Source organism: Phalangium opilio, unplaced genomic scaffold, assembly GCF_054372755.1.
Source record: "Phalangium opilio isolate 3A_F unplaced genomic scaffold, DU_Popi_V2 ptg000037l_1, whole genome shotgun sequence".
NCBI classification, from domain to species: domain Eukaryota; kingdom Metazoa; phylum Arthropoda; class Arachnida; order Opiliones; family Phalangiidae; genus Phalangium; species Phalangium opilio.
This window is the reverse complement of record NW_028324160.1, coordinates 4,481,056-4,505,097: the sequence shown is the minus strand read 5'-3', so window position 1 is coordinate 4,505,097 and position 24,042 is coordinate 4,481,056. Positions and strand designations below refer to the sequence as shown.

The 24,042-nt window shown below is 37.9% G+C and overlaps 1 long non-coding RNA gene across 1 annotated transcript; it reads right to left on the bottom strand.

Annotated features, from left to right (window-relative positions):
- Window positions 1-21,483: 21,483 nt before the first annotated feature.
- Window positions 21,484-23,041, bottom strand: LOC149683446 (uncharacterized). Its single transcript, XR_016384162.1, has 2 exons — window positions 22,030-23,041; window positions 21,484-21,560 (listed from the first exon to the last, which is right to left on the bottom strand). It is a non-coding gene; the product is annotated as an uncharacterized LOC149683446 (long non-coding RNA).
- Window positions 23,042-24,042: the final 1,001 nt, after the last annotated feature.

The window sequence follows — 24,042 nt, the reverse complement described above, 5'->3', positions numbered from 1 at the left end:
ATGCCTCACACATAAAGTACGTAAGTCCCACTTTCCTATAGCTTTGGCCATGGATTTCATGTCATTCCCGAAGTAAAAACTAAAAAAGAAACGAACAAAAAAGCTTTTAACCAATCATGAGCCCCCTAACCGTAGATAACCTCTTTAATGCCAGACCAATAGGCGACGGCTATTACTATTTTCTCTCATTGGACCTCGACTCGACCTCGCCGTCGACCTAACCGGGAAGCTCGGAAGGCAACTTTGCGGTATCGTTCCGTAGTCTATTATATATTCAACGTTTTAAAGCTCAAATTCCGAAAATTTCCGAGTCACTTGATAAGTCTTCAACTAAATATTATAAGAATCTGGTTAATGGCAAGAGAAAAATAGCTCAACGACTCGAAAACTACACTAAGCCTTGGCTAGGTATCAGCGGTATCGCGATTCCCGAGCCGCCGACGGCTGGGTTCGCCGTGGCCGCGAGAACAGAAAACATTCCTCGTAAAAAACATATACACGGCGACTTAAATAGTCCAAGCAAAAGCTACCCAGATTGATAAGATCTTCGCTCCTTACTCCCAAATAGTGTTTGGTATTGTGAATAGTTTTATCTAATCTTTATAGTATTCCCGAATTAATGTTCCTGGTAAATCGATTCTTAAGGCGGAAGGATTGCATGGATCCAAAGGAGCCGCGTTACTGAACTATTTTCCTCCGCGTAAAGGGATGTTCTTTTCTAGGAGATTAGAGAATATCTTGTAGCTCCCCCAGGCACATGTTACGTACTTCATGTGTAAAGTCTAATCGGCTTCTGCTTTTACTCTTGTGAGTCGTTTAAGGTTTGTGCTCGTTTTTAGGCTATGTTTAGGACTGTTATTAAATCCTTTTTAAAATATACACATTCTTGAAGTATTTATTAGTGTGAAAAAACTTAAGTAATATCATAGCCTAATTGTTTTATCAATAATAGTTTTTCATTTCAATAGTTTTTATAATCTAAGCTTGGTCTAGGAAGGGATGTCCACACTAAGTCAACTCGCGACTTATTTACAGGTGGGCCCCTTTACAATGCATAGAGGGGTGGTGGCTAGCCCCTATGCCACAGCTAACCTACAGCGCCCTATACTAACTATTACCGTTAACCTCAGCAAGTTTTTGATGGAAAGGAGAAACCGGGTGAGACCGCGGAGGAAAACTCCTTTTAACAAGTGGGGAGAGAACTTGCAAACTCTACGCAGAAGGATTTGTTCCCAGATTTTCACACGGTGCCACAGTCCGGGATCGAACCCGGGATCCTCTTGCTGCGAGGCGAAAGCGCTAACCGCTACGCCGCCCACCTCCAATTTTTCCCTTTAGATTTGTAATATTTTGTTTTACATTCAAGTCAAATGATTGAAACATTTTAAAGTATGGAGTTTCCGATGAAATTGGAGATCCAGAGAAAATGAAGGCGTCTTCACTCGCAACTGGATTTGAGAACTCCACAGATGAAAAATAGGATGAACGAGGAGAAATAAATGTCAATGCCACATCGGATCGCTTCAAAAATCAACCCAAAACATTTTGTTAATATCAACACACTGTAAAGACTATTTCCAAAGATGTGCCAACGATATCAAGAAGGGCCTAGCATACAAGATTACAATTCGCTAATCGCTCTCTTAGAATTAGAGCTCGGCATTATCTATCCATTATCCACGTTATTTTATCTTTATCCATACTCGAAAATTATCCACAGAACTTACTTGTTAAATCGTATTATATCCACAATTTTGTTTATAAATAATCGGTTATCCACCAATTTGTGGATAATGGATAGATAATGTCGAGCTCTTGGTTGCTTAAAACACCAATAGTATTCGGTCAGATAAGGTTTGGCTTGTTTTTGGGTAAAGCAGCGGCCGCTATTTCTAAAACCGCAGTTTTGAACTACACCCCGTTTTTTTTATTTATCATCTTTCTTTTTTTTGACATTTTGGAAATGCTCTTCTGTGTACTGCTGCTGCAAGATACACCCGAACCTAGCCCGAACTATACATACATTGTGGACAAATCCAAGTAAAACATCTTCCGAGGTGGTCTCTGTATGGTAAATTGAATCCAATCTAAAATATAAATGTATTTCTCAGTTTTCATATCAATATTAACTTCATGTATATGTTCGAATCAAGCATGAAATACATTTCGAAATGTTTCTCATCAATAATCTTTCACTTTGCTCAACCAGGGATAGATTTATTTTTTTAAGACAGAATGGGCAACAGGGTTATTCGGGTGCGCGTCCAAGTCCACGACCCCCTTACCCGTGACGAAGGGATATGAAAGAAGAGGCGGGTCTTATTTTCGTTATGGTGTTGCATGTATATCCGGGTCAAATAAACGTCGTCTGCCAAGTTGCAATGGACTCGGATTGTAATTTTTGAAAGAACATTGTTTAAAAATGGAAGTTACACAAGACATAGGGCTTGCAACTGAAAAAAACGGGGAAGACCCAAGAAAATTAAAAGTGAGTTAGAATTGAGTAAAATTCTTCATAGATATTACAACATGAACAGGTTTTAACCAAACACTAAGCTCACAAAACTCCTGGCCATTCACTAAGCCTTGGTTAACTTCATCAAATTGGTTTACAAAATCATGAGAATAGTAGACATGATGGGCTTAAAAAAGAATTAGCGAACACTTTTCACCCTTACAGATGTACTCCAAATCCAAAACACCGGCACCAAATTCACTAACTACCTTCTTAATTGCTATTAAAAACAATTCCCGAATAATTTCCGGACCCTCACTTTTAGACGGCTCCATTTTGAGCCCCTGTGAAGACGCTTATCTGTACAAAGCAAGAGGGGTCGTAGTCATGGCGACAGAGGTAAAAAGGAATTACGTATTTTTGGCCCTCCTTGTCAGCAACGTCACCAATACGTAGTTTTAGTGAGCTAATAAGATAATTTAATTTTTTGGTTACGTGTTGAAGGAAGGGGCTATATAATCGGCTATGAGTCGGACTGAAGTAAAGGCCAAACGTTGTGCATTCCGTCTTAAACAAAATCTATCCCGGGCTCAACATTGTGTTGGCGTTCCGGAAATGGTTTCTGCGTTCGGTTCAACTTGTTTTAAAGGTCCCTACTTTTTCATATCAACCGTATAAACGTGACCGTGAGGTTTCATTTTCAGCAAGAGAGATTTGGGTACTTTTGATTTGAAAACTTGAGTTATATTTTTAAACCTAATTTTGACCCACTTCTACATATTCTACCGACTTGGGACTTTCATAATTATAAGTAATTATAATGAAAAATAACCCTTCAATATTTTATTGTCTACAAATTGATTATGGAGTCAGGAAAAAAGATAGTTATTATCACTGAAGACGAATAGGCCTACAGTGATTTTGTTTTCTTCTCTAGTAATTTTTTTTAAACCTGAACATATATTAGAAATATATTAAATTATGTAATTACCCCAGGGTTCTTTTCAAATATCCAGAAAAAAGGTCAGCCATTGATTTTAGCTTCCCTGAAATCTGTTGGGTTTCTTCATCCAGCTCCAACATACTAGGGAGCTAAAAATTAATGTGGCAAAAGAAAAGGTGAAATTTCATATTACACCGGATATGCGATATAAACTTGTACATCCCGCTGGCATTAAAATATATATACACTGAGACACTTTTTATTATGATAGGGGGATATTTGATAAAGTTATGGTAAGTTGTCTAGGGGAAATTAATAAGTTACGTGTCATCATTGGGTAAATTAATAAACAAAACAACGGGCCGACATGAGTCTAAAAGTAATCATTAAATTTAATCCGAATTCAAAATAGAGCTAATTATTAAAAGTAAACACAAGACATGGTAACATGAAACAGTAATTAATAACAGGTTAATGAAATAACTTAATACTAAGGGGGATTTGGCTGGATACCCTTATAATTTAAGTTCGTAACGTTTTAACTTATCTTAGCGACCTGGTCCACGATGTACGGGAACGGAACGTTGTTGAAGAAGGCGCGCACATATTCCTTTGTTTCAAACTGTTATGAACACGCGCGCGTTAGTCGGGACACAGCCCGGCTGTGGTCGGGATCAACTTTAGTTTTCCGGACGAGGGTTATCCCTTAGTCTTTAGGTTGCGTATTAGGTAGAGTTTATGTTGTTGTTTGACGCAAGAACGACTCTGGGTTTAACTGGTTATAAACTCTTTATTAATTTAAGTAAAACATTTATGTTAATTTCCGGGAACGCTACTGACAACTGATATCTGAGAACAGATAACTAGGAACTGAACAACTGTGAACTGACTTTGAGAACTGACGAACGTTATCGGAATTTTATCCGGTTATATAGGTAAGGCATCGCGATAAAAAATAAAGATTACAAGAATGACCGCGATGCATAAAAAACACAAGTATAGAAAATATAATCTGGATATAGATAAAAAACAACCGGTATTATCTCTAATTTACAACAGTCCCTCTTAATATCGGTGGTTTCAATCTTCTATCCAGGGGGTGGTCATTTAATTATTTCCAGTCCAAGGGCTTTGACGCAGAAGAGGTGCTTCGGACGGAACAGGCTCTTTGTACAGATGTCAGCTGGCATTTCCTCTGTTGGTAGATACCGCAAGGCTATATGTCCCTCTTCTTCCAGGTCCCAGGTCCATTTTTTTGCTCTGGCAACGATCGACTTGTCGAACCGGGTTGACTTGACGATTTCTTCGAGAGAGTCTGTTAATCCTTCCGGGACGACCATATATATTTCCTCCTCGAGTTCGCCATTAAGATAGGCCGTGACGACATCCATTTGGTGGACTTCCAAACCGATTTCCACAGCAAGGGCCATAAGCAGTCTTATTGAGCTGGATCTAATGACGGGTGCGAACGTCTCTTGGTAGTCGATCCCTGGTCTCTGGGCAAAACCTTTCGCTACGAGCCTGGCTTTCCTTTTCTCTACTTCTCCGCTGGGTAAGTATTTCGTTCGGAAGGCGAGACGATTTCCAAGGACCTTTTGGTTTTCCGGACAATCAACGATGTCCCAGGTTTCGCACTTGATAAGCGAAACGAACTCTTCCGTTACTGCTTTCCTCCAGTCTTTTGCGTACGGAGAAGCCAGGGCTTGCTTCATGGACAAAGGTTCTGACAAGATGGCTAGGTTTGCTGACTCATCAGACAGGGTTTTTTGCTCGTCAGTAGCCTCTTCAGTAGACTCTTCTGAGACGCTCGGAATCATGTTGAACGATTTTTTCGGTCGTCCGGGTACTCCAGTTCTTATTTTCTTCGGTCTTCCGGGACCTTTCTTCAGAACGAGGGTTTCTGAGGGCTCTTCGAAGACGTCCTCGTTTTTCTGGTCATTAGATTCTTCCGGGGTTTCATCTTTGAACTCCTTTTTGACTTCTTTGAATTCTTCTCTGCCTGACGGTTTTGCCGCGTGTGTAGTGGCCGGGACTTTGATTTCGCCTTTAGCTTTGCTTCCGTATTTCAAGTTGACTTCTGGAGTGACGAAATCATCATATCCGCCTTGTTTATTAAATTCTCCCAGGAACTTGACATTTCGACTTCGGTAAATTTGCTTCTCAGACGGAACCCAGAGTCGATAGGCTTTCGAGACTTGAGAATAGCCGATGAAAACGCATTCTTTGCTCCTGGCTGCAAACTTCCCCTTCCTTTTATTTTCGTCCAACAGCAAAGCTTTGTCGCCGAAAATCTTCAAATGTTGCAGGGATGGCTTCTTTCCGGTCCATCTGGTAAATGGTACTTCTCCATTTATGCTCCGGGAAGGACAACGGTTTCGAATGTAATTTGCCGTGGCCATCGCTTCTGCCCAGAATGATGGTGGAAGTTGCGCTTGTATCATCATACATCGGGCCATATCCAGGAGTGTTCTGTTCTTTCTTTCAGCAATGCCATTCTGTTCCGGGGTGTATGGTACGGTGAGTCTTCTTTTTATCCCAGAGTCTTTCAGGAATCTGTCGAATTCATTGTTGCAGTATTCGGTTCCGTTGTCGGACTGCAAGGTCTTGATTTTTCTCCCGGTTTCCACTTCAGCTCGATGCTTGAATTCTTTGAAGGCTTTCAACACTTCGCTCTTGTGTTTTAAAAAGCTGACTTCACTCCACCGGGAATAATCATCAGTGAAAACGACGATGTACTTGGCTCCGCTCATCGATGTTACTCTCATCGGGCCGCATACGTCAGAGTGTACTATTTCCAGGACATGCGAGGTGCGGCTATCTTCAGGTTTCGGGAACGGCTCCTTCGATTGCTTTCCTTTGATACAGATTTTGCAGATTCCCAGGCTCCCATCTTTTTCAATGTTGTGTCCCGTAGCCAAATTCTTCCGGGCCATTTCCTTCAAACTTCTCTCGTTCAAATGACCGAGTAGGAAATGCCAGTTCTCCAGGTTGATTCTAAGCTTTATTTCCGCTTGCACTGCATGGACCGTTTCTTCAGTCTTTCTCAGGAAATAAAGGTCCCCAACTCTGTCAGCAACTGCAATCACTTCCCCGGTTGCCGTTTTAATCCAGGCTTGCGACTTCTTGAATGTGAACTCACGTCCTTTGTCTGTCATCTTGGCAATGGATAGGAGATTTGTTCTTAAATCCGGGACATGAAGGGCTCGTTCCAGGCGAAGAATTCGATTGTCGCTGCCATTCGTTGCGTGTACTTTTACTTCGCCAACACCTCGTATCTTCGTTGACTCTGCAGTGGCCAGGTTTAAAGATTTCGTGGTCTCTTCGTAATCATTGAAGCAGTCTCTGCTGGAAGTCATATGCGAGGTGGCTCCGCTGTCCAGGCACCAGGAATCGTGATAAGCCTTCAGGTGCAATGCGAATTCTTCCTCGGCCAAATTTTCTGCCAGTACATGATGGGCGTTTTCTTTCTTTCTGGTTCTTATGCCTGAACCATGGTTTCTGTCGGGGCAATCGGCTACCTTGTGGCCGAGTTTCCTGCATCCATGACACTTGTACTTGAAGGTCGTGCTTCCTCGTCCACGTGAACCTCTTCCTCTACCCCTACTGCCCATCATCGCGTTCTGCACGGGTTCGTCTTCTTTAGATTGCTTGGCGTCCGATTCCTCCAGGATCTTTATTTTCAAGGCTTCTGGATCAGGTAACGTATCCCTGGACTCTATTGCGCACCGGAAGTTCTCGTACGATTCTGGTAGACTGTATAACAACATAATGGCCAGTAGGTCGTTGTTTACAGCTACTCCCATGTCAGCCAACTTGTCTACTGCATCGAAGAATTCTCGGACGTGATCCCGGACATCTTCTCCCTCCTTCATTTTCTTGAGGGTCAGTTTCTTCAGCAGCGTGGCTTTCCGGGCAGGTCCACTGGACTGGTAGATGGATTCGAGCTTCTTCCATAGTTCCCGTGAGGTGGTGCAATTCTTTACTTGCTTCAACTCCGACGGACTGATCGACAAGATTAGGTCCGCTCTTGCTTTCCGATCATTACTGTCCCAGGTAGCGACCGCCTGGGCGTTTCCTTCCGTTCCCCGCACCGGAGTTGGCCTCGGTGAAGTTCCATCTACGTACTCCCAGATGTCGTTCTTTTGAAGCAGGGCTTCCACTTGCATTTTCCAGGTATCATAATTATCCTTAGTTAACGTCTCGATTCGTCCCAGGTGATTTCCGGCCATTCTCCGTTTGACTCCGCACCTTAAAGGATAATCTTCCCGGCGTTGAACTTCTTATGACTTCTAAACCTCTGCGCAGTGGAAGCGTGCTGGGCCCATAACCTGTTGTTGTTTGACGCAAGAAAGACTCTGGGTTTAACTGGTTATAAACTCTTTATTAATTTAAGTAAAACATTTATGTTAATTTCCGGGAACGCTACTGACAACTGATATCTGAGAACAGATAACTAGAAACTGAACAACTGTGAACTGACTTTGAGAACTGACGAACGTTATCGGAATGTTATCCGGTTATATAGGTAAGGCATCGCGATAAAAAATAAAGATTACAAGAATGACCGCGATGCATAAAAAACACAAGTATAGAAAATATAATCTGGATATAGATAAAAAACAACCGGTATTATCTCTAATTTACAACAGTTTATTTAACATGGGCAGAGATTTGCCATCTCCATCAAAACTTAGCGAGTGCGAAGTTGTAAGCGCACGTCCGCTTCGAACTAGTCCTGGTCTCGATCTACTCAACCCTTTCTTTTTCCAAGATGTTCTCTGAGACTGATATTATTTTTGGAAAGAAAGATAACCCTTGACCCGAGGTTGTTTACCTAAGGTCGTTTCGGGTCAACCTTAATGTTTGTGGGCCTGGCTAGAGTGGGATATAGACCGAGTGGGGAAAGGTGAAGCCCCGCCCATTGACATGCGCGGTAACCACTGGATGTTTTACTTCCAACAGCAACACGTAGATGGCGGGAAAATCTACACTTTGGCGCGAAATTTAAAATGCTTCGTTTTACAACATTGGTGTTGATATAGATAATGTTAGTTCAAATCTTAATGAAAAGGTGAATATTTGTGTTAAAATATAGATTTTAAAATATATTTCCCGCCATGTTTTAAACACAACATACACATTGTTTATTGCTAAACAATAAAGGATTTACATATAATATTATTAATCCCGACGTTAGGAAATATATCAGTGGACCGAGAGTTTAAGCATCCCCTAAACGCGTACGTGTAGCTACCTTCCACAGTGCATTAGACCAATGCATTGTCAAAGGTGGCAACACGTACGCGTATACCTTAAAAAGAAAGTACCGGCACTTCCGTCTTTGCATGGTAATGTTTTGTTCTATCAATGAGAGAATAAGAGTTTTCTAATAACCAATTCGTTTGAATGTCGCTGAATTCCTACTTAATTGACTCCTAACACATCCGCACAGAAACTCAAACTAAAGATTTGAGTACTATATTCGACGCTAAGTTACATTTTTGTAGGAACGTCACCAAGACTATTAGCTTATGTCGTCGTTCCTTAGAGATTTCGTTTAGGTTTTGTCGTCAGTTGAAATCTCTGCGTCATTTCCGCAGCTTATATTTAAGCCTAGTTCGTTCCAGGTTGCTGTTTGGTTGGGTTGCCTGTAGCCAATTTTTCCTAAAAAAGTAGAAGCAGTACAGCGTAATTTTATAGAGTTCGGGCATAAATACTTTTTACCTAAAGCTATACATATAAATATGGACTATTATTGGCAATCCTTGATCTCCTCAAAATTAATGACTGAATCATGTTACTTTTATTCACAAGTTAGTTCATAACATTCTCCAGCCCTCAACTCTATTAAATGCTCTTAATTTTTCTGTTCCTAAACATTTGCGCTCCCAAAATACATTTTACAATAGCAGTATTACAATTAGCGACAATTAGGATGCAAATGCATTTCCTTAACAAGCGTTTTTGATATTTTTTTCGAACAATGTATCTGATGTACATAAAATAATTAGACTTCAACTTATTGAAGGTTACTGAATGTTAAAAGAAGAGAGGGAGAAAAAACAATCACTGATTTACTACTTTCTTTTTTCCAATTTAAATTTGTACGCGTGACTATTTCATTTATGCGAAATTCTCTTGATATTTTGTATTGAAAATGTGTATCAAGTGTATAATCTCGTGAGTTGTTTTACAACTTTTTTTTGCACAATAAACATTCAATTATAATTTTTCTCTGAATTTCTTTGGTAGAAATAATAACGTAACTCCCCAATGCAGATCAATTGAAGCCCCTATGATGAATAAAAGAATGAACAGCGGAAATGTATAATAAAATTAGATTTAATAACATATCTTGCTTGTTTGTTATCAGGGTTGTTTTTGTGATTAATTGAGGTTAATTCCGGGATGAGGAGAAAAGTCTTTGTTAAGTACGGCGCTTGAAGTTACTTGAATTGGCCAAAAATGTAAATAATCACGATTATGAAATAGAATGAATGTATGTTAAACTTGCTTTGCTTTGGCTATATTAATGCAAAGTTAAGACAATAACAAAACAAGTTTAACATACATTCAGTCTGTTTCATTATCGTCATTATTAACGTTTTTGGTAACTAAATTGACTTTAAGCACCGCACTTTACAAAACTACTCTCTTCATCCTGGAATTAACTGCAAAAATTCAGAGAAAAATTATCATTGAAACAAAATAGCTATTAGAAAACTATTATGTCTTTCATCGAAAAAACAAGGCATGATCTTGCAAAGAAGCAAGTGCAGGTATTTTTCAATTTAGGCATCACCGCTCGGTCAAAAAATAATTTAAACCATTTTTCTTAACGTCGGGATTAATAATATTACATGTAAATCCTTTATTGTTTAGCAATAAACAATGTGTATGTTGTGTTTAAAACATGGTGAGAAATATATTTTAAAATCTATATTTTAACACAAATATTCACCTTTTCATTAAGATTTGAACTAACATTATCTATATCAACACCAATGTTGTAAAACGAAGCATTTTAAATTTCGCGCCAAAGTGTAGATTTTCCCGCCATCTACGGGTTGCTGTTGGAAGTAAAACATCCAGTGGTTACCGCGCATGTCAATGGGCGGGGCTTCAACTTTCCCCACTCGGTCTATATCCCACTCTAGGCCTGGCAACCTTTGTACGGGGCCAACAATCCTCCTTTGAAATCTTCTTAAGAATTCGTTACGCGTCGCATCTACGCGAGGGTACCCAGCTTTAGGGAAATCCAGCTATTGAAATTGTAAAGGGGGTGTTGAATAGCTATTCAACTATCTTTAAACCATTATGGTTCCTTTTCATCAATAATAAAATAGGGGACTTTTTACCAATATAAGTAAATATCGTTACAAATCAGGTATGACACAGGTCATTAAACACCTCTCCTCAATTGCCGGTGATTTTTTCGTTCAGTATTTTTTTCCACCAAAATGTTTACACAAATGAATGATAGTTTAAAAGCTATCGTAAAAAGTTGTTCATCTTTTGCCATTTTTTTCTTTTTGTATTTTTAATTTTTGAAACGTTAGAAAATCCGTAGCGTAAGGGGTGGGAAAGTACCGCGTGATACTGGTAAAAAAAGATAGGATGGAGTTGGCGGGAGGAGAACCTAACGATAAAAACGCAACTCAAAAGAGTCAGGGAAATAAGGCGTTAGCACAGGACAATGACTAGTTTAAAAATTAAATCGGAGAGGGGTCACAAGTCCCCCGGACCACTAAAAGAAAATTCAAGTGTAACCAGAGTCCAGACATAACTCACATATTATAGTTTTCTACTTCTTTACTTTGCAGACGACGTGCCCTGGTCAATGGTTATGAACCAGTTTATTTATTCCAGACTAGGGGGTCGCTAGTTTAATGTCCAGTTCAAAGAAAATCCTTATTTCCCACCCTGATCAAGTCAACCCATATACAATGATCTCTTACACTGCTTCTGCTTAGCAGCGCCAATGGGGAAATAAAAATCTCTCTCCGGCGCTAAAGGAAGAGAGGCAGGAGACGTTCCACCAAAAACCTAATGATGGATACTTAAATATAATTATTCCCTTACGATATCAATTTAATAACACGATGCTAAAAGTATTTCAAAAATGTACGCTAACGAATCTTTCTAATTAAACCCTGTTCTTTCACACTATCGTAAAAACTACATACCTCATACACTGAAATACGTATGCTGTTATTGTACATCTTCGTATTAATATTATATTATTTTTTTTATTGTTTTTAAACGTTTTAATCGAAAAAGCAAACCTAAAGATATTTCAGTTTGACGCTTAGTGACCTTCTCTGTCTCAGAATGAATCAACTTTTTCCACAAAAAGTACTATATGAGAGTAAAAAATAGACTGAACTGCTTTTTTGTAATCAATATAAACAGAAACTCATTCTTGCTACTAAGAATATGTGATTCCGAAAACGCTACATCTTTTTACGGTTTCGTATTTTCGAAAACTAGCCACCAACATTGTTTCTGGAAGCTAAGGAGAATTATATAGTAAGTCGGAAGTGGTCTAAAGACTTTGTGGTATGGTTTTAGCTTTGTATCTTTACCATTTCTGCCATTTGATCACAATTTAAAATTTGTACTACTGTTATTCAAAACCAACTAAACAGCATACCAAATGTCTTAACTTGAATGACTAAAATAGGATTTTACTGACGTTGCTGGTTACGTTCTGAGAGAAAATCCGATCACAAGAAATAATATATAGTGTCTTTCAGTACGTTCTGCTAAACGCTACCTTGTGACGAAGAGATAAATAGAAAATCCATCTTAAACAAGCTTTAGAAGCAGATAATTTTTGTTATCTTTAATACAAAGAGTGTTAGATTTTAAAAAAAATCTAGCATACTTTGCGACCCACAAGCTGGTCATCTTTGATGATATCTTTAAAATGAAGGTATTTTAGTTTTGAATAAACTAGTCAGTTTCAAGAATAAAATTCTAATATAAAATGCTTTGAACTCTTTACAGTTTATCAGGTTTAAGAGCAGAAATATAGCTATGTCACTTGTGAGGTCAATGCCTAGGTAAAACGTCACGGACCTAGCGTTGGCAGTAGGTGGCCATGTTTGGTACCAGTTTGGCTCTATGAGCCAATAACATGGGTGACTTTACACTAAGGCTTCTGAGATAGCCCTATTGCCAGACGAATTTTCAATACAAAGTATGCGAGGAACCGACCGATTTTGACTGTGGCTAAAGATATGCCTCCATATTCTTAGTAACATAAATGAATTCTTGAAATAAGTGGACCTGAAACCTAGGGTAACGTCGCTGCTGATTATACTTAACGATAACGTTAATGGTCGAAGCTTGCCTAGACTCGTGAAATTTGTGGCTGAACACTATTTTCGTGGTTTCGCCAGTAGAAAAAAACCAATAATCTGTCTGGATTACGTATCCCTACTTGGAATGCATAATAGCTTCAGTTTCTCAAAGGATGTTAAGGTAAAAAGGGGAACGTGTCAAATGACGCACTAAAAACTTCAGTTATCTTGTCTTCAGTAGGGAGAGTGAAAAAAATTTTTTTCGCCCGTCAGAAGAGACAGTGCGTGGTTGCTGTCATAGTTAAGGCGGCAGTGACTACTAGCAAATTTTAGGCCCTCATATCGTCTTTGATTTACAATTAAAAAGAAAATTGGTGGTCCTTTCCTTTAAGTTTTACTTTATAAATAAAAAGAACCTTTAAGTTACGAATTTGAGCAATTGTTAAATAATTACAGTTTTAAAATGAAAAAAAATTCATTCTACGACTTCACCTTGGACTCGTTGGAGGCAGCCAATTTCTTATGAAAACCTGTTGTTGTTGTCATGGCAACAAAATGAGTCGCTGAATATTTGGAAGCTACTGCATGAAATGAAAATCCAATCAGATGTCTGAAAGCTATAGATCCCCTCGTGTAGCGAGATAAGAGCTTTACCCCCTTTTCCAAACATCGCTGCATAGGTTATCCATGTGATAGCGCATTCCGAGTAAAGGCATGAATTCCTGCCACTGTAAATTAATACAAGGACGTAATTTCATTCGAACGTACGTGATTAAAGTTAGCAGTAAACACTAAAGGGATAGTAGTGTATAAATGAATCATTAAATTTTGGATAATTTTTTTATCAAACATAAAACACAATAACTTTGATATATGGGCGTCATACATATGCTGAAGCGACATCTTAAAAAAACAAGTTGGGAAACAAAGATTGACTTCTCCGATTCGAGACGCAATTAAGAGGTTTTTCTCAAATAATTAAATAAATATTATTGATATTAATTATTTTAATCGTTTTCAATTTACTTTAATTCTAATTAAATCGTTTTAATGAACTTTATTTCTAAAATCATTTTAAACATAGCTTTTGTTGACTTTTGAATTCAAGCGTATGACTCTTTAACAATTTTTGGAAATCTAGGGTTTATTAACAGTGAATGTTAATAAAACTCGCAATTGCGTGAACCTTTGGTGGAAGTCCTGCCATTGGGAGGCTAGACGTTTGTCGTAACCCTAGCCGATCGCCACGCACTTCTTAATCCTAACGATGGGAGTAGAAGTCAAAAATTGCTCTCTTCGAAAGCGTTTGCTCTGATTTGCCAACTGTGAACGCTGTGACAGACACGACCTGTATAATACCTCTCCGTGACGTCATCGTCACTCGGAGAGATAAAAAGACACAGTTATGGCTTCACCCTAGTTAGAGCTTCGCGCGTGGCAACCTTTAAGAAGCAATTTTCCGTTTTCATAAAATGTTCCATTTTCACGTTGGTCAAAATTTTCTCATGTACAAGTATCCCTTTTATGTCTGTTTTCCAACACTTCCATCCGTTTGTAGCTGCTCGATTCAGTCTGTACGTTGCATTAAATAAATTTTTATTGAAACAAAACCACCTGTTAGTTTTCAGACTAGGAGTATTGATATCTTTTACACTACGAGGAGAAGCTATTCAGTACTGGACTTTGGCCGATATACATAGACTATACCTCCTAGTGTAAATGGTATCAATCCTCCTAGTCTGAAAACTGTGTACCACAACCAGCCTTTCTTTATATAAAATCTATATTCAGTGACAAACTTCTCCCCTATACACGCGGAAAAATACAATACTATCCTGGTTTCAACTATTTTATTTAAAGCAACGGTGACGGTTTTAGCTAAGGCCTACGAAGCATTTTTTTCAGTTTTATAACATACAAATTACATTTTCGAAAGTTAGTGAAGTTTAGATTAGGTTAACAGATTATAGCTAGAATAAACCTAGTTAATGGTGATATTGACCAGAGTTCACAATTTAACTTGGGGTTACGTTATAATTGCCATACTAATTTTAAGGCAATAGACAAGGAACTTAGAAATAAAGTATTCAATTGCTTCACAATCTTTTTATTTAAGTCGAAACATTGGAAAATAGGAAAACCTTTGAAAAAAATGCCAGATTAGATTCGAATAAAAGTCGTGCAAATTTACAAAGATGATAATGATTATAGAATATAATGGCGTGGTCTGATCCTGGTCGGATTTAGCTTCAACATTTCGAGATGAGAATATATAAAAGACTGTAAAAGTGCTATGACACAACCGATTCCCAATATTATAAAGGGTACGATGAACATCGTAATCTTCATTGCTTCAGGATCTTCATTGTTTTTCTCCAATGGATTGAAGAAACAGCGAGCCGTTTCGAAGCGAAATCTTTTGAACACTGGAGTAAAGAGGTCCGCGCTTAAAAGGGTGTTGTATCTGGAATCATTAATAGTTAACTATATATTTGGTCTATATAATCTGAACCAAGAACGGATTCAGGATACCATAAGAGAGTCAAATCTTAACATTAATCATTGATCTCATAGTTTTGTAGAACATTGTTACCACCTTCCTTCTGGGTAGCGTCTTAAAATTCATTTCTTGAGTCATTAAAAATTGGAGTTAGCCCATGGATATGTATAAATACTACGTATTATGGATTCTCAGAGTGGCCAAAAAGCTCACCACCAAATGTTCGCTTGTAGAGGATGAGACGTGTCTCTATAAAGGTAGTTAGGCAACGGAAGTAAACCTTTCCGGAGAATCCTGACTGGTGAATTGGAAATTTTGCCCATGCTCAGAGAGAAAAAAAAAAGAATTTCCATCTCACTCATAAGGTTGGGGGTGCACATGTCAAATTCCTTGTAGAAGGTGGGAGATGAGAATCCATAATGCGTAGTTTCATAAGAAAATAATATATAGCTCCCTATAAGTATGAAACTCTCCATTTAAGCCAAGTAAACAGCATTTTCTTCCATTGAAATTTGTAAAACGTTTCTAATGCCACCTATTAATTTATGGCATTAAAATATATTGCAATGCTAGTTCAACAAAGATAAAACTGCACTGGTGTCTTGTCGTTAATTTTGTTTTATATTCTTTAATACTCGATGATGGTAAAAAACCATGAAACATAAACATATTAAATATATATTGCAAAATGCATTGGTTCTATTGCGATTAAGCCTATCTGTAGGGATGCAACGATTCGTAATTTTTCGGAATCGGCCGATTCGATGCATCGGTCTCTAAAAAATCGGCTTCGGCCGATTAATCGGCCGAAGCCCCAAGCTAATAAATATGCTTCAGAGGCATTGCGCCGAATCCTAATCAACCGACCCCAATCCCATTGCACCGAAAAACCCGCACTTCGGGGTGTTCCCGATGGAATTAAAATAAACAAAGTCCCGGGAACACAAAGGAAAAATTAAATTAACTTAAAACAATTTAAGGCCTATGTAAAATGAACACAAGATCCAAACATTTTCTAAATTATTATTTTAAAACTAGAGATTATAAGAACAAAATAGTAATTAATCAGCAAAATATGACAATATTTAATAAATAAAACAAATTCCTAATATTGTTTTATTTTTTTACGTTATATTCATCATGAAAATACTTTTAGCCAGCAATTTTACTGTACTTTAAGCGTATAACTGCTCCAAAGAGGAAGAGACGTCCTCCTAACCAAACCAAACCTAACTTAACCTTATCTGGTTTTGAACGAGACCGTTTTATTGGATGAAAGCGTTTTGGTTTAATGCTTAACCCATGCCGAAATAGTCAAGTCCAATTTTCCCTTTTTTGTGTATACTATTATATTATTTATTTAGAACACACGGTGTTTAAAACTTCATCTTGTTGCATAGTCGACAAGTAGTGGCGTTTCCAAGGCAGTAAAATGTATTTAAAACGCTTTCATTAATGAACGACATTAGTAGAAATAAAACTACATAGCATTTTCGGGGTCGCTTAATTCGACAAATAGCGTCGTTTGAATTGTAAATACCCAACCCGCGGTTGGGCTAAATTCATTAAACACATTGGCGGGATTCGGTCAAATGGAATTCTGCGCAATGGGAATATAGCAATAAATTTTAGGTATTAGTCTATGCGTGGTACTTGTCAAAAACGTCGAAGGACAATAATCTATCTGGTCCTATTTCCGAGATAATAGGTCATTAAGTTCAACACACATTTTGTCCATTCTTTCTGCTACAAGTTGTTTTTGATTAGTTCTTTCTTTGCTGACACAAAATGCTGAGAAACTGGCCTTCATTCACCACAACCTTCCACTTCTCAAATATGTACTAAATAGTTCACCAACTCAATTTCAAAGACGTTAAATAATGTGCCCGTCCCGTTTACGTTATTTGTTAAATTGAAAACTTGATAGTTCCTTTATACTAGCTCAAAAGATCAGATCTAACAAAAAGAGTCGGCCGAAAAAATCGGCCGATTACCTTAGAAAAATCGGCCGATACGATTATTCGGCCAAGTGGCCGATTCTGGCCGAAGCCGATTCTTGGCCGATGCATCGTTGCATCCCTACCTATCTGTTTATAGCAGACTATATTACAAACGACTATTGACAAAACAAAACAAGTTGATAAGGTACTATGGGGTCGATGGTGGCTACATCAATTTGGACAAATTTCTCACGGCTCTTCTTTCGTTTGACAGACTATAGTCCCCCTGTACTCCGGTAGCTTAAAATCCGTTTCACCCCAACCTGGTAATACCTTGTAGCGAGTTCAACCAAACTTAGTCCCGCAGTTGAGAACTTACCACACGCGTTAGAGGAATCCTATTTTCTATTCTAGTATAATGTTTCTTCTTCCAAGGTAATAAATTATATTAAACCCGAGTCCTGTAGAACCCTTCCCTCTGGTGTACAACTTTATTCTCGCTTTTAAAACAATGCAAATTTGTTCGTGTTTTGCACTGTTTCTCTTTCGAAACGAAAAAAAAAACAATAGTTTAAGGGTTGGAAAAGTAAACGGTGGTCTGGGTAAAAATTCCGGTTGAAGCTTACGGGGGAAATAGCTCACGATGTAAAGAAACCACATAAACGGAAAATTCCACCCAAGAGAAACCCATGGACAGGCAACTGAACAGGAAGCTCGATTTGCATAGAGCAACGCCTGACACTAGCGCTGTGGCAGTGAATGCTGGAAGTTTCTCACCAAACCCTAGTAAAATTGGCGCCATTTTTTTGTGGAGTAGAGGTTTTCTGTCACCGATACGGTGAGAAAATCTGACTAAATTACAAAAGTGAGTTGACTTTCATTATTTATTTATTATAGCCTCTCTCATTAAAGATTAATAAACGATTTGTAAATATTACTCCGGTATTGTTTATAATGTCTGTTTAACAATAAGCCTTGGCTAAAAAATAATCCCGAACCAGACGAATTTTTCTTTACGGGTCATTTGGCGATAAATTGGGGTCGGTAGACTCATGAGGGCGCGTGCTACGCACTGCCATTTGTTAAGGTGGGTTTAACATAGTTTTGCCTGTCCATGGTTTAGGCAGTCTGACCTCATATATACTCGCTGTTTATCGTCGTCACTAGTAAAATAAAAGATGGATACTTACTGAGAGTTATTCGTCCATGCTTAAACTAAGAGTCTACAAAAGAGAACCATTTCCCGGAAGTAGTGTCGCATGGAATCTATATCTATATAAATCGAAGTCCTGTCTGACTGACTGACTAATAATCAACGCTCAGCCCAAACCGCTTGCTCTAGAAGGCTGAAAATTGTCAGGAACGTTACTCGTAAGTAGTAGGCGCGTACTAAAAAATATTTTTCCAATCCGCCGCCATCTTAAAAGATGGCAACCAGAAATGTAAAAAATCTTCTCTATGCAACAAAGTCTGCGCGTTTCAACCTATTTCGCAAATATTTAGTAGACTGGTTTCCTTTAACCAATAGACGGGCTGAAAGGTCTTTTGGGTTCGATTTGTTGCTATCTTTTTAAATAGCGGCCAAAACTTAAAATCCCTTCTTTATGGAATAATGTCCGCGTGGAAAGTAATAAAAAATGTCCCGATAGCTGACGGGCAATGCCGAGTGCCTTCGCTCCTAGGGTGCTACAAAAATATTAGTCATCAGTAAAATCTACCCATTCTTTATATCATTTTGATGGAAGTTCTTATTACACGCGAGTGACGCCGCGAGAAACAGCTAGTCAAATATATAAGGTTAAGGTGAATCGGTTTTAAACTGAAGTATACAAGTGGACAGACAACTCCCATCCAAACTTAGGTACTTAACAGGTTACATGCGCTTATGGCTCTTACAACGATATTATACCAACCTTTATTTTCTCTTTCACAACGTCGAACCCAACAGCGTATATTTGTAATTTGGGTGCTTTGACCATGTCTTAAAATTGCTCCATGTAAGAAATTTTTGTCGGTATTGTGATTTTTGATAAGAGCACTCCGGAAAACGATAAAGTTATGTTTATAGCTCCTAGCATCCAGAATGCCCAAAATATGCGAAGTGGTTTCACTCGAAATGCTCCACTAGGATCTGTTAAATGTATTTCACAGTTGTAAACGTAATCGTATTTCATTTTTAAACACTCTAATTAAACTTACTTCCTTGACTTATTGGAATTACAAGCATATATTTCAAATATTTTACGTAATTCGTTGCAAAAGATGAAGATCGGTCAACTAGACTAAGCATTGCAACAAGTACAAATGGAGTAATTGCCAATGAGAGAATAATGGCAATCCAAATCTGTGAAACCAAAGGAAACGTTAAAAATTCAAGCTCAACATTAAGTAAAAACCCAATTAAGGAAAAACAAATTGCTTGAAATGAGTGCCTATAAGATATTTTGAATATTTCGATAGGAGGTTTTTATATGAGTATGACCTACATGAACCGAAGTTATCAATGTATGGATAATTAACCAAATACATTGACCACGTTGACCGGGGGGGTTCAAACATTGATGCATTTGTTCTCCATTTTCTACTAAGAAAAGTCGTGCAACGGTTGATGGGACACTATCTGACGCGCCATCTGAGAGCGACCTTTGGAGATCGGGATTACAAAAATTTGGCGTCTGATATTCCTAGGTTTAGCTTTTTAGGCAGTTTTCGATTTAGTTTGTGGCTGTAGATGAACTGAATTCATTTTTAAATGGAAGGAAATTTGCCGAAAGATATTTTAGCATACCTTGCGAATGTTAAGCGGCCTTTCGCGCTTTCGAGACTTGATTTGTACCTAAAATTAATAAATTCTGATACTGCGAAAAGGTATGTGGAAAATTTGATCGCTCTGTGAGCTGTTAAAGGACAGTTTGCCACTTTGGAAGACGATTCTGATGTTAATACGCCTAATCCTGATGAGAATATGCCTAGTCAACCCATACCAAAATTAGGCCTGTGCGAGTCCAGTTTTTTGGGGTTCAAGTCGAGTCTTGAGTCCTTAAAAAGCTCATATAGAATCTCGAGTCGAGTCTTTTAATTGGTATCGAGTCCTCGAGTCTTTAAGTCAGCTTAAGAACGAGGTTTCAAGTCCAGTGTCGAGTCCTGATAAATTATATCAAGTCCCACTCGAGTCCTATTAAATTAATTCTATTAATACTAACTTTAATTTAATTTACTAAGTTTAATTTTACATAATTAATAATACAAGAATTACAATAAATTAATTTCTAATATGGATAAATTTTTCTCACAAAGTATAAATCTCACGACGAAAATGACGCGTAGTAACAATAATTTTAACTTTTGCTTTTGGTTTGCTTAACTCCTTTAGCTGAAGTCAAATTTTTGTCCAATCACCGGTCTATTCTAAACTTTAAATAGATTAAACCATAAGCATATCAAACCACCCGTAAGCGTGAATTCACAATACGACCACGGGTAATCACCATTGTACAAGGGCGCCAGAGAGAAATTTGAGGTTCTACGCCACCTAGACGGAAAACGAAGCAATTCTCTCCTTCCCAATTCCCTACCACCTTATAACCCGCAAATCTAAGCAGTCGTCTGCTTCTGCAATAAATGGCAGCGGTAATCGGTTTAGTACGGGCTTTTAAGACTTAGGTTGTTTGTTTAAGATTAGGAACAGCAAATTATCTCGAATTTTTAAAGAAAATGGGAAAAACTCTTAGTGATAAGTGTACACAGTACAACTGGTTTCTTTTGAATAGGATAAGTACAAAAGATAAGAGTGTCGGTTGCCGCATGCCTTTATTACGCGAACTTCAAAATCCACGTTTTAGCCCCCACTAGCAGACGACAATGTTTGTTATGATTACAAGTATTAATAGAGGTAGAGCTTATAATAGGTAAGTTTAAGATATATATTAATCCTTGTATTTATTCCCAAGCTTCCGGTAGCATCCCTTGCGGGATTTGAATAAAGTTTCCCTTTTGTGTCACCAGGAAGACTTGTGTCGCGAGTTTTACCCATAGAGATAGGAACATATATACCTCTAGAGTCACAACGTATATCCCGAGACAGGCCGCACTTTTTAAAACCATGTAAACTTTATCATTCGACACCAGCGCCACTATCGGCGATATTCTTAACTAAAATATTATTCGAGCTACAAATAGATGGCGTTGCTAAAAAAGGTTTTCGCGCTAAAAATGACTTTTTGGCGGGAAAAATGAACTTTTCGCGGTAAATCTGTAACTTTTTCAAACTTTTTTCAGTTGACGGACCTTATATTATTTTATTTGTTCTTAACTATCTAAATAAATGTTTCCAAAGTATATTTAAGTGTTTTATTTTATTTCTGTTCAAAATTTAACAAAATGGGTAGAAAATGCGCTGTTTCCTCTTGTAAAAATACTGGAAGAAACAAAAAGGTTTAATGGCATAGGTGAAAACCCAATAAATTAAACGTTCACATTATTAATTTATTAAACTAAGTTGTTATCACAATAAGCCATAGGAAAAACGGACTGGGTTCCAACTGCAAATGACGCGATTTGCGGAGATAATTTTGAGGCAAATGCCTTTCGGGAAAATGCTTCCATTATTAAAGTACTGACAACTTGGACTAACAATAGAAACTTAGCTTTACTTAGTCCAGGCTGACAAGAACTGCGATTCCTTCTTTATTTTTACCGGAATCAAATGAGGATCTCCTAAATTCTAATTTTAGAGCTGGCATTGTACTGTTTTGCAAAATAACTTTTGGTGCTTATTTAACTTGTTAATACAATTTACAGAAAACATACGCTAGAACAATCCCAAATGAAACCTTTCCCCAAACCACTCACGCGTCGGTAAATGAAACGGTTGAAAATAGGCCTACCTTATTGCCAACTATTCAAGCGGCGGTCAATATCACACTCCAAACTAGCCTATACCTTTGGCAAGTTACATTGAGGTCAATGAACCCGCTTAGCATAATCTAGACGAAAATGCAATAGAGGATATCGCGCATTAACTGTAGAAGTTGGAACATTTTCCCAACGCACAGAAATGTATGACATCCCAATGGACATTGAAGAACACGATAGCCCTCTGTTTGTTGTATGTACAGAGCTACAGGCTATATCATTGTAATTTTAGGGGCTTTGTCAAACATTAACGTATTTCCACAGACAATATCCATCTAAGGATATTGTCAAAATCATTGATCTTACTGAAAAATGCCTTAGAAGTCTTAAATCTTGAAAAATGTCGTGGTTGCATTAAAAACATTCCACTCAAAATAGAAACTCTTGTTGACGATGCTTAATTCATGAAAACATATTTCCCACTCTAACGGAGCACATATATGACCAAGAGTTCGGATGGAACCACGATTTAAATCACATTGTTAAAAAGGCAATAAACATCTACACAGATATCAGGCTGAGGAAAATAGCAAAGAATATGAACGAGAAAATGAAAAGAGAATATTAGAAAACGACTGACCAAACTGATTTTATTCCAAGGACAATAGTAGTCTATTTATAATTTGAATTTATTTATTAGTTGATACGTACATTTTACATTCAGCATTCATGATTCGTTCATTCACTCCAAAAAAAATAATGTTTGTTTAATTAACTTGTCAAATCATCATCAATTTGTTTAATTAATTCATTATCACTTCCCTCGAATTTGCTAGAATACAATACACGCATAGACACAGTAGCAGACTACGCCGTTGAAAATATATCAAAATAGTTCTTCCGTTTTTGCACAGATGGCGCTGGGTGTATTTGATAAAGTATACTGTTTTTAACGTTGTATATTCACTAATGATAAGGTTAAAGTCTATGGGGACGCTTCCATGTTGTGACTCTAGAGGTATATATGTTCCTATCTCTATGGTTTTACCTAGACAATGCCTGTGGCTAATTTCCCGCCGATTCACGATCCAATACATGTGTCTTTATCCAAGCGTACTTGGTTTAGTTTCTTGTAGAGAGCTGCATTTCAGTTTCAAACGTTACCAATTTTGTTCATATTTTTGTTTACCAAATCCACCCATATTTTTCACCAACCGATCCGTGGTTTTCAAATACTAACTATTCCCATTACCAATTAAGAAACGTTATTGCAGTTCCAACCATTAACGAAATTAACAATAGCAGAAAAGCATTTCCCTACCATAGAGTTTGAAAGAATATAACCTTTGAGCGTCTTGGTTTGGCAATACGGGTTCTTAATTGGGAATTTTAGTAAAAATAAGGTGGTTGCACAACTGTAAAACAAAGAAGCCCCCAGATGACATTCTTTAGCCACCGGACAGTATGACGTCAGATTCGAAAGCAAAGCCGTGTACGCGTAGTTACTAGCAGCGGGTGTTGTTGCGCAATCGCCCAGCTCCAAATCGACACGTTCAAATTGACTGTGTTGGAAATTATTTACGGGTCCAACCTCGTCAGTGGCTGTTAAAGGGGTTGAGACTGTATCCACGTATTCGCTACCGCTAGACGTTACTTCAAATTCAATAGGTTGGTCGCCTTTCAAGGAGGTCAAAGGTTGATAGGAACCCATTTGGAATTTTCGATGGCTGTTTGAATGGGAGGAGTCGCGAAAATATCGAAAACAGTTCCGCAAGCTTCAGTCATGTTTAGGAAGAGAAAATATCACGAACCGTTTTGAATGAAAATTTACGTTTATCTGATTTAAATTTGTTTTGTTTTGTTGTTTTGTTTTATAGATTTCTTTCTCTTTGGTATTTTTTCTATTTAGCTAGTCTTTTCTTTTGTTTGGCACTCCCTCTACCGTATTGTTGTTGCACGTCATCCAGCGTTTCTGTGAACCTTCTTTTAGCCAAAGTTTTCAGATCCTTTCCAGAGGCGTCATCTATATCTATATAATTCGAAGT